This window comes from Schistocerca gregaria, chromosome 9 (assembly GCF_023897955.1).
Source record: "Schistocerca gregaria isolate iqSchGreg1 chromosome 9, iqSchGreg1.2, whole genome shotgun sequence".
In the NCBI taxonomy this organism is placed as follows: Eukaryota; Metazoa; Arthropoda; class Insecta; order Orthoptera; family Acrididae; genus Schistocerca; species Schistocerca gregaria.
The window spans coordinates 234,207,167-234,219,704 of NC_064928.1; the positions used below are offsets into that span (position 1 = coordinate 234,207,167).

At 40.2% G+C, this 12,538-nt stretch overlaps 1 long non-coding RNA gene across 5 annotated transcripts in view; it reads right to left on the reverse strand.

Annotated features, from left to right (window-relative positions):
• Positions 1-12,538, reverse strand: part of LOC126292178 (uncharacterized) — a 40,311-nt gene that overhangs the window by 14,692 nt on the left and 13,081 nt on the right. For 2 of the 5 annotated variants that reach the window (XR_007552034.1, XR_007552032.1), the window contains exon 1: positions 12,067-12,336. The exons of the other annotated variants lie outside the window; for them this stretch is intronic. This is a non-coding gene — a long non-coding RNA (uncharacterized LOC126292178). Of the gene's footprint in view, positions 1-12,066; positions 12,337-12,538 lie in introns of those variants that run through there. 5 annotated transcript variants of the gene reach the window in all.

Consider the following 12,538-nt stretch of genomic DNA (forward strand, 5'->3'; position numbering starts at 1 on the left):
CTGCTTATGAGAAGTGCTTCGAAGAATGGAAGAAGCATTGGCAAAAGTGTATTGTATCTAACGGGGAATACTTTGAGGGGGACAACAAGAATATTAATGAATAAATAAATATTTCTTCATAAAAATATAAAGTCATCTTACTTTTTGAACACACCTCATATATAAAACACAAATTATTAAAAAGTGCAGTTCACAAGAAAAGTTGCACAAAATATGGTTTATCTCACTGTAGTAGTATTATGAACCATTTTCAGTGTACTTCGAATGAAAAGGCAATAAAAAGTTGTTAAATCTCATCTCATTAGATCTGATGCACGAAGAGTTTAAGTCCTTCCACTGGTATCATTGGATACAGTTTTGTGAGAATGTTACATCTCCTGATAACACAAGTGCCCAGTTTGGAAGGGAACACAATAACAGAACTGATCCATGTGGATGCAAGAAGCTGGCCTGCACTTCATAAGTTTGTAAGACCAGTGACTGCCATACATACTGGCAACAAATCCACATATGGATTAACAGTGTTTCATTCACCATAGCAATCACTGTCTCTGTTCACTGCAGAAGTGTTCTGTTTTTTTTTTTTTTTTTTTTTTTTTTTTTTTTGCTGCTATACCTTCGTTAATAGGTATTACAATACAGAGCTTATGGGTACCTGGAATCGGTTCTTGTATTCTTGAAATGTTACCACAGCTTGGCAATGTCTTAATCAGGGTGAGAAGTAAATGTATATTGGAAGAAATATTTTCTTTGTACCACAGAATACTACATGTGCATCCCAGGTAATGCTAAATGAGATAGAACGTATCAGCAGCCAAATCAAATGTTGAATGTCCTGGCTACAAACATGCAGGCAAATCAAAATCGAAAAGCATTAAAAATGCACCTTTTCAGGACAAACCAATTAAAGACTTGGCCCTTCAGGCCGAGTATGCCATTTAAACACGGACGGCTGAAAGCGCGTATATATCCAAACTCCTAATAGATAATGATACTGATGCAGTTTTGATATAGGAAACACATGCTCCAACTATGGAAGACCTGTGTGAAAGGGGTAGGACGCATGGCTACGATCTTCTGCGTGTTCCATATTGCAATGGGTATGGTATTGCCACCTGTGTAAGGATCGATATCGAGTATAAGCGCCTCATTTAAAAATACAGAAAATAAGATCCATTATGTCCTGAACAGCTGAAGGAGACCACTATAAATAATATTTACAAGCCACCAAATGTGCTTGGCCACTGGATATTATGCCAATTAATGCACACTCATTGGTCTACGCTGATGATTTTTATAGTCAACATGGTCACTGGGGCTACCCACATGACAATGAATGTGGTATTGCACTCAACGACTCAGCTGAAAATGAAAATCTATACCTGGTTTATGATGCCAAGTATTTGGGATCTTTCAGATCGGCCGCTTGGCAAAGCCATTAAAATCCCAGATCTCTGCTTTGTGTCCCCGGACTGCAGAGGGCACCCAGTGCCTATACCCAGAGAAGTTACACCTAGCATAGTCCATATCGATTCAGGCAGGCTAGGAAAAAATCTTACCTTCATAGTCTCGGATGTTACTGAATTTAGCATATGTTAAAATGAAAGACTAAGTAAGAAACATGTATTTTTTTGCTTTTCGCAAAAAAATGTCTGCTCTGAGATACAGCCCAACAAACATGACACTGCTCATACCATTTCAAATATGTGAATTTTGGATTTTTTTTTTAATGAAAGATAATTGCTTTATAATTACAAAGAAATTCTCCATTTGGACTTACCTGTCAAATTTCTTTTACTATAGTGTTCTGAACTTAAATTATAATAAAAATGCCAATCCATAATTTTTTTTGGTTGATTAGAACCATATAGTTCTACATTCCCTGAAAAGGAGACCTTCCACTTTTAGGTCGAATAGGTTTTATAACAAATGAAATTTTTGCCATACATAAAACCTTTTTTATCATCACATAACAGGCTCATAAAAATCAAACCATAGCCTTATTTAACATAATTTTAGTTTTGAATGATGAGCAAGACACTCATTTTTGAAGCGTTTTAAACGGTTCCAAAATACATGTGAAAGGTCCAAAAACATAAAAGGTTTCAATTTATACAACTTCTGTGCACTCTTTTTTGCTCTGAAATTAGCCAGTCAATGAACTAAAAATATAGTCAACTGCTTCAACATCTTCATTTGATAAAGAGTGATGCCTTCCTGTTGAACCAAGAGGAAATGGAGCACTTACAATCTTCAAAACATTGTGAACAGGAAGTGAGCACTAATGATTGTTGCTGTCCTTCACAGCTGGAAACCTATATCCAGGAGCTGGTCCATGTGGTAGCATTAAGCTCACTACAATGTCCTTTAACACACAACTGGTGTCTGTAATCTCTGCAATCCACCAGTCACACACACACACACACACACACACACACACACACACACACACACACACACACACACACACACCTACCTCTCTTCTCAAGTTGTGAATCTGAATATTATCATGCTGTTTCATACTTGTTGGCTGGATGAACGAAATTTATTCTTTCTTGCTCTTTAAAGTGCTTGCAATATGAGTTCACCCAACAATCTGAGTCCAAAAATGTGTCTTCTGAATTGCTTTCACAGTAGTAGTTTATTTGGACAATTATTCTTTCTTCTGCTCACGGAAGTCTTCGATTTCTTCTTTGGACAAAATAACGAGGACTGTGGATATGTAAGATTTCAGGACTCTCATAAAATCTTTAGTATTCTGAATTGAAGCAGTACTTGGTCTGGAAATGTTATGTTTTGTAGCATGCTGCTTCAGCAGGCCTCCTGCACCATTGCAATGCCCCTTCCCATGACCAGTACCACTGTATACCTAGTCGGCTGGCACAAGTGACTTACTCAATTCAGACAGTTGGCAATGATTTTTAAAATGACTAGGAGCACCATCAGAAATAATGATGATATTCATTGCCCCTGTTTGCAGTTGAAGAATATTGCACATTGCTAGCAAAGCATGTGCTGAGTCATGTCTGGGGTCATCACTTATAACTGCAACACTTGTGGTCTTGTTTTGAAAATGTCACTCCTGTAAAAACTGAAACATGGTCATTACTCCAATGATACCCTTGTACTTCTTGTGGGAGAATTACACATCAGTTCTCCGCAAAATCACAGGGAAGTACTAAACATAGTTCTTCAGCCCGTACACACCCTTTCACTTCTGCAGTGTGTTGTTGCAATTTCTTCAGATTCTGGTGTGTTACTGCTTTCACTGATCATTTACCAACTTCATCAATGAAACTGTCAAAGGCAACAGTTTTCTTAATTGGTTTATTTTCCTCCCATGTTGCATATGTCATTTCTGCAGAGTTATCTGTTGCGCCTTCTAGGACCAAGTTTCTGTAAAGACAGTCCTCCCTTCCCAGGGCAGTCTCCACATTCTTGAAACAAACAACTCTCTCGCTTTACGTCACAGACTACTAATTAAATCACATGCCCCACCAAGGTGTCATATCTATATCTACATCCATACTCCGCAAGCCACCTGACGGTGTGTGGCAAAGGGTACCCTGAGTACCTCTATCGGTTCTGCCTTCTATTCCAGTCTCGTATTGTTCATGGAAAGAAGGATTTTTGGTATGCTTCTGTGTGGGCTCTAATCTCTCTGATTTTATCCTTGTGGTCACTTTGTGAGATATGCGTAGGAGGGAGCAATATACTGCTTGACTCTTCGGTGAAGGTATGTTCTCGAAACTTTAACAAAAGCCCGTACCGAGCTACTGAGCGTCTCTCCTGCAGAGTCTTCCACTGGAGTTTATCTATCATCTTCGTAATGCTTTCGCGATTACTAAATGATCCTGTAACGAAGCGCGATGCTCTCCGTTGGATCTTCTCTATCTCTTCTATCAACCCTATCTGGTACGGATCCCACACCAGTGAGCAGTATTCAAGCAGTGGGCGAACAAGCATACTGTAACCTACTTCCTTTGTTTTCAGATTGCATTTCCTTAGGATTCTTCTAATGAATCTCAGTCTGGCATCTGCTTTACCGACGATCAACTTTATATGATCATTCCATTTTAAATCACTCCTAATGCGTACTCCCAGGTAATTTATGGAATTAACTGTTTCCAGTTGCTGACCTGCTATTTTGTAGCTAAATGATAAGGGATCTATCTTTCTATGTATTCGCAGCACATTACACTTGTGTACATTGAGATTCAATTGCCATTCCCTGCACCATGCGTCAATTCGCTGCAGATCCTCCTGCATTTCAGTACAATTATCCATTGTTGCTACCTCTTGATACTCCACAGCATCATCTGCAAAAAGCCTCAGTGAACTTCCGATGTCATCCACCAGGTCATTTATGTATATTGTGAATAGCAGCGGTCCTATGACACTCCCCTGCGACACACCTGAAATCACAATCACACATGTCACATGCTCCAGTAAGTTCTTCAAGTTACCACACAAAGTCCAAAATTCACGCAGTGCGCTCATAGAGACATCTGTAGGTGAGTGTGGAACTACCCAGTTAGGTCGTAGTGCATACAATTTTGATCTTCTAATACGTGAAGTTGTATAGTTGCTCTTATAATTCCAAAAGTTTCTTTAATACTGAAAGTTGTGTACCTCTTTACTTCCACAACTTTTTTACCTTGGAGGTTATAGTGTCTTTTTTGTTGGTACTCTGGCAAGAACAGTCCCACTTATCTTCCATATAAAATGACTGCACTATTTGAACTTGAGCTGCTTCAGCAGGATGACCATAATAGGGATCTGGTCTTCCAAAGACTCCTTTTACAGACCTCTCATTTCTTGATTTATCTACCATGTATTTTGATACTGATGGAATGTGGTTCAAAATTATTTTCTTTGAAAACATATCTGGAATAATAGTTAAAACTTGCACCTTTTCACTGAAGGATGCACAATATTCAACAACTGAATTGATATTTGTGAAAAATTCCTGGCACAAGGTGCAAGAGGGCTTTGGTTAATTTTTTTTCTGAAGATGGAATTTCTACTTTGAAGAGTGTTGTCAATTTTGCTGTAATGTACTCATACATAGCTTTAGTAATTTCTTTGCACTTTCTTGGTGCATAGAGCTTACGACTCTACTTCACTGACCACAGTTTCTTAACAGTACTAACACCTAAATATATAATTACCTGATTCAGGGTATTTAATTCTTCCTCTATTGATGCAAAATCTGCATCATCTGCACCATGGGAGGCTTCACCTTGTTCAGATACTATCACTATTTTATTCTGTCAAAACATTTAGAACACAAAATGTCGTCACTGGAAACATCTTCACTTTCAAACAGAGTCTTCAAAAGAGAACACTTATTCCCAACCTGAACAGAGTCTGTTACAACTCTCTTATGGATATGCAAATAGTCAGCACACTTCACTCTCCTGTGGCTCCAGTCAGAAGACATTTCAAACAGTCCTTTTCACAAAACACACTGCAACTATGTCAACTGGCAAATTCCTCATGAAAACGAAGAACTCACTGGATGGTCTCATATTCCTTAGAACCCTCTTCAGTAAATAAATTTACACTGAACAACTACAATACAGAAACCTACAATGAACAACCACGACAAAGAAACTGACAAGAAACTTCAACAAAGTATAAGAAATATTCTGCAACAATTAAAGTGAAAAGAAATAACTGCAACAAAGACAATAGGAATAAACATTATTACAAAGAAATTAGTAAGAAACAAATTCAGTGAAGACATACATTACCCTTCAAAAAAAGATTTTTTAAAATAAAACCTGTCCAAATTAAAAGTGGAAGCTCTCCTTTACAGAGAATATAGTATTACATGGTACTAGTGAGCAAAAAAACTAAAAATCTAACTTTCCTGGATTGACATTGCCTTAAAAGAAACTTTTCTGTGAATTATAAAAAAAATCCAAAGGCGGCAGTAAAAGACCTTTGACAGATATGTGCAAACAGAGGATACCATTGTAATCATAAAGCAATTATCTTTCAAACAGAAAAAACTCTAACAAAATATCTAGAACTGTTATTGAGATACAGCATTTTAAAATTTTTTCCAGAATTTGCATCTTTAAAATGGTGTTCGCAGTGCCATGTTTGGAGGCCTGTATCTTGGGGGCAGGATTTTTTTTGGATAAAAAAAAAATACCTGTTTCCTTCTTACTCCTGAATTTTAACATATCCTAAATTCAATAACATTCGAGACTATGAAGGTAACCCCTCTGCCTGAAGTGATATGGATTATGCCACCTAATTTCCCACACAGTCAACATAGGCCAGTAATCCTCAATATGGGGCACTCTGTCCAAATAGCGAGATCTGTACCACAACCCACATGGAATTTCTACAGTGATGACTGGAGGAGCTTTGCCGACCACATACATAAGAGATAAATATTTCTGTTTTATTCCACCAGAAACTAAAAACTATCCTTCATTTGATGGGACCGTTCTTACTGCTGCTAAGAAGTTCATCCATCGTGGATACAGAAAGGATCATATACCAGGGTAGAACATGTGTGGCGAACCACTTTATGAAGAATATAGAAAAACCGGCAACAGTGATATTGCAGATGACTTACTCCAAAGTCTTGATACAGCTAGAAGAGCATGATGGTGTGAGACAGTAGAAAATTTAAATTTCAAACATTCAAGTAGAAAGGCACACAGACTTCTGTGTAAGGTTGGCAGAGCCTCCAATAAACCTGTCAGAAGCCTGGTAATTCATGCAACCAAACTGCTAACCATTTAGTTGAGACACCTACATCATTCTGCAACAAACAACATACTTTCAAAATAAAATGCAAACTTACCCCTCTTAAAATCTCAGTGACCCAATGACTCCAATTTCTCTTCACCATTTACACTGACTGAATTAGATGAGGGCTTAAAACAAACTAAACCTGGTAAAGCACCTGTTCAGGATGATAAACACCCGGAATTTCTGATAAACACGGATATGTTTGTGTTGGCACACAACAGCAAGGTCATTAGCTCCTGTGCAAAAACGGATTGAGACAAGTGCCAGTAAAATACAAAAATCACGAAGATAAAACAGCACGTAAACCACAGGTAACAATAGTTGGAAAACTATGTGCATACCCAGACAGAGCCATGGAATGAAGTATTGCATCAGTAATAAAACATTAACAACATAGGAAGAAAGTGGTATAAGGAGCTAAAACAATATACCAGATGGATGTGGCTGGCTGATCACAAGAATAAAGAACAGAGAAGCCAACCACTCTGCAACACACTAAAACCTTCAGCCTAAAAGTTTAGGCCAGTGTCCAAGCACACCACAAAACTTTAAAACCTTAGTCACACTCATCTCATCATCAGCTAAAATAGAGAACAGATCCCCACCAATATTTGCTTCTGGCCTCAAATCACGATATAAAATGCATTCCGTTAAAATATGACGGATAGAGATGTGCCTGCCACAAGCATGACAAAATGTGGGATCCTCTCGCCATAGTAAAAAGCTATATGTGAGAGGGCGGTACCCAAATCCAAGACATGTGAAGGTCACTTCATCCCGCCTGAGCAACTGGAGGAGGAATGCCACGGCCGGATTATTGACTTCACCATCCACAGCTTATTGACTGTCACCGCCAGCCATTCCTGACTCCACAACTGTGCATTTCCTGTCTAGTGCAGAAATGACAGCCTGCAAGGGAGCAGGACACAGTGCCACATCCTGTCCTCTGCAGGCCTTCTTGACAGCCCAATCGGCCTGTTCATTTCCCCATATCCCTACATGCCCTGGCACCCAGAAGAATGACACCAGCTTACCCTGCCATTGGAGCAAGTACACTTGGTCACATATCAGCTAGACCAACTCCTCAGTTGGGTACAGGTTCTGTACTGATTGTAAGGTGCTAAGGGAATTGGAGCGAATGAGAAACCGTTTGCCCCAAATACGACACATCTGCTCCAGAGCCTTATGAGAAAACAGTATACTCGTTAGGAAGGCGAATCCCCGTGACATGGCTGGGAACACGACAGAGCAGCCAAGGGAATTCCCTTGCTTGGAGCCATCAGTGCACACTATTTTGAAACTGTGATGCATATCTAAAACATTAAAAAACAGATTGAAATGTAAAATATGACGTACAATCTTTTTTTAAATTTGTCAAGTCTAAAATAAGTATGAGCCTCTGGAGAAGCCAAGGTGGAAATCTGCTCCAACCGTGATGTAAAATGCGAAGACCGATCACACCCATCTCTAGAAGGCAATCCTGTGCCTGAATCCCACAGGGCCTCATTGACTGCTGCCAGTTACGAAAAAGCCATTCGAGCGGAGGCTGAGCAACGGTATGGTAGGTGGGTGTGAACAGTGTTTTATATGCCTGGCACACCATAAGTAGCCATTGCCTGACATGAAGTGGAGGTTCACCAGACTCTGCACAGAGGCTTGGTAAGGGGCTTGTTCTGAATGCCCCAGTGGCCAACCAAATACCTTCAAGGTGGACTACGTCCAACATCTTTAAATAAGAGAACCTCGCAGACCCATACATCGTGCACCCATAATCGAGCCAAGATGATATAAATTCTCTGTAAAACTGGAGCAGACAAGTCCTGTCTGCTACCCATATACTATGGCTAAGACATTTTAAAATACTTAAAGTCTTAAGTGGCAATTTTTTTCAAATCCTTAAGATGTAACTATGCAAGCTTAGAGCCAAATATGAGGCCCTACTGTGTCTTTAAAAGTAAAGAGTGTTCCTGACCCTCAACTCAGGGAAGTTTAAAATGGAACGAGAATGGTTAAAAATAACACACACAGACTTCTCGGTGGAGAACTTAAAACCACTCTTCTGAACCCAGTCATCCAAATGTTGAAAAGATAATTGCAACTGACATGTTGTCAATGCCAGGCCTGAAGAAGAGCAAAACACAGTGAAGTTATCCACAAACAAAGAACATTGGACAGGAATTTGCACTATGGACGTAATGCTATTATGCTAGTAATAGCTATGGCAAAGACAGTCACACTTAAAACACTACCTTGAGGGACACTATTCTCCTGCTCAAAGTGATAAGACAGGACGTCACTGACTTGATATCTAAAATATTGTGGTGAGAGGGAGGGCTGAATGAAACTGGGAAGACAACCACAAAAACCCCGTTCTTGAAGCTGCTCAAAAATAATATACCTCCAAGTAGTATCATAGGCCTTCGCGATATCAAAATATATGCCTAGAATGTCATGCCAGCATACGAAAGCCTGTTGTATAGCAGCCTCCAGGAGGGCCAGGTTATCAAAGATGAAGCGATACCTCCTGAACTCTCAGTCAAAGTGACTAAGGACTTGCCTGGACGTCAAGATCCACACAAGGCGGCATTTGACCATTCACTCCAAGGTCTCCCCATGCAGCTAGTGAGGGCAATACTATGGTAACTACTTGGGCATTTACAGTATTTTCCAAGTTTTAAAAGAGAAATTAAAATTGCCTCACAACACGAGTCAGGTAAGTGACCTGATGTCCAAATGACATTAAAAAGTGCAAGGAGGGTATCTTTGATTTGCATTGTGAGGTGCTACAGCATATTGTAGTGGATCCTGTCATGAAGAGGGGATGTGTCACAAACTGCTGACAATGCAGAATTCATCTCCCACACGGAAAATGGGCAGTTGTAATTTTCTTCAGAGGTGGATCAGAAGTCCAAACTACACCTCTCAGCAACTGCTCTATGGCACTGGAAACCTTGATCCTGACTGGCTGTGATAAAATATGCTGTCATAGTCTGGGCAATATCTCAGTGATTGGTTTGGAAATCCTCCTGATGGTCCCTACACAATGGAACTGTTGGTAGAACAATTAATGGTGTCCAGGAACCGTTGCCACAACCTCTTCTTGCTCTCTTGAATAATTCGGTGACTTTTTGCGCTTGCCACCTTAAAGGCTTCAAGATTCTCTGCAGATGGATGACACTTGAACCTACACAGAGCCACACACCTGGCCCTGATATCAGAGCAGCATTCAAAACTCCACCAAGGGACAGGTTGCCTTTTCTGTTGTCCCATGAACTGTGGTATGGATGCTGCAGTGGCATCGTGGATCAATTTGAAATATGATCCACCCATTTCTCAACATTTGCAGAATGTTCGAACTGGGCCAACTGGCTATAACGTGTCCAGTCAGCTCTACTGAGCACCCATTGTGGAAGTTTGCTTTGCTGGCAGGTGAATCCAGATTGGGAAGTGATCACTTCCAAGCAAGACATCGACCACTTCCTGTTGAGCAGTGTGAGCAAGAGCTGGAGAGCAATGTGAGAGATCAACGGCAGAGAACGATCCAGTTGCTGTGCAAAAGTGAGTGCTCTGCCCCGCATTTATCAAGTATTTGCATGACACTAGAAGCCTCTCAATTGCTCTGCCCCTGGGGCAGGTAGTTGCAGAGCCCCAAAGTATGTTGTATGTATTAAAATCACCACAGAGGATGAAGGGGAAGGGAAGCTGTGTAATAAAGATGGCTAGGGCCTCTTCATAATGTGCATCAAATGGAGCCAAGTAAAGGGAACATATTGTCAACGGATGACGCATGTGCGCTGATAGAACAACTACTTGTAAAGTCATCTCAAATGAGAGAGGCAAGAAGTGGTAGGCGGTACTGACGAAAATACCTACACATCCTTTAGCTCTCTCTCCACTCAGGTCATTCTTTTTGTAGTGTACATAGCTTCGCAGCTCAGAGGTGTACAACTGATGGAAATGAGTCTCCTGGAGACTCAGACACAGTGGTCTACCCTGAGATAAGAGACTGAATACCTCCACACGTGTCCTGAAGAATGATGTCTCACACCACTCGGGATAGATTTTGACTCAAATGTTATGAACCTATCCCTGCACCCCGTCCCTGCAAGGGTGAGGGGGAAAGCGGACATTGAGAAACACTCTGCTTGTTCTGTGCCTTCTTGACACACACTGCGGAACTGTTGCTGGTCTCTTCTGTGGTGGCTGCTTCGATTGCTTTATCCTTGCTCGTTTTGCCTTGGCCTGTACACATGGAAGTACAGATGCTGGTGGTGGATGGTTGTACACTGGACAATGTCTGCGCTGAGGCATCAACCTTAGGAACACGTTTATGCACCGTGGAAGCACAATAAATGGTCGATACGGGAGCTTTCATCGCCTTAGATTCCTTTTTGGCATCAGCATGGGGGATTCAACTGCTGACTTATAGTTCCTGAATTTTTAATTCTTTTGCACAAACAGGGCAGTCTCGGCTCCAGACTGGGTGGCTCCCAGAGCAATCACCACATTCTTGAAACAAACAAGTCTGTCACTTTATGTCACAGACTACTAATAACTTCACATTATGTGCTGTTGCAAAAAAGACCATTCTGCTGAAACATCAAAATCCTCCTGATGATTTTCTAATTCTGAGTTATGCAACCTTTTGGTTCCCTGTAAGTTTCTATTTGATGGTCCCATATCATGCACAAATGATCTCATAATTAATTCAACATTTTCTATTACTTGAACCTTGTGCTTTGTAATGGCTGTGTCGAAGTTATAATAAATGGGCCTACCAAACTTCTGATGACCATAACTTGAACATTTTGCGTGCTCCTCTGATAATCTCTTCTGCCTGGTGAAAACATCAATTACTGTTTAATTTCACTTAAACAAAGGCAAGAGCAACATATTTTTCAATTTCTGCTAATAACTTTGATCAAGGTTTCAAAATACTTACGTGTTTGAACGCTAGATTGCTCCTTGAGTCGTCTTCTAACAGTGATATCACTAGGAAGAGAATATTTCAACACGTCCCTAACAAGTGATAACGCTTTATAAGATAGCCAATATGAAGTCACAGCTTCGTAGTTCCTTCAGATGACCAGTTGGTACTCCTTTCCTAACTATCTGTAGTTGACAATCAGAAAAAGAGCCCTTAACCATTTTTGAACATGTTATAATTCCAGCAACTGCATTTGTCTTATTTATATAATTTCTAATGGTTGACATACGCAAACACTGTCGTATCCATAAGGGTGTTCGTTTTCACAGCTAACATTTTAACCAGTACTAATTAGTTTAATTTACCTGTACAATATCCTCTTGGCGGTAGCTTCGTTTTTGTTCCCGCACATCTCTCTCACCATTACGCTCAATACTAAACCCTATACCGGCACCGGAAGACGGTAGATTTAGTGTTGGAACAGCATCAGTCTTCAATTTGCGTTTCGAAGGAATGTTCAACAGTTCACTTTTCAAATCCCTTTCATAATCCGAATCAGTAAAATGTATTGAGCAGACACGAGCATTTTCAACGGAAAACGAATCTGCACGTTTACATGCATCTATCCATTTTTGTTTCGTCTCACTCTTTTTGGGAAATATATGAAACTTAATCCCCAACTTATTTACTTGTCTGCTATGGTTAGTACAACCGGCAATCGCGCAGCAAACCATTATTTTCCAATTAAAAACTTAATCTAAAAAATCCGTCCACACACTGATAATTAAGGCGTAACTCTGTACTCAATCGCGTCACTAATAAAACTTCACACTGACG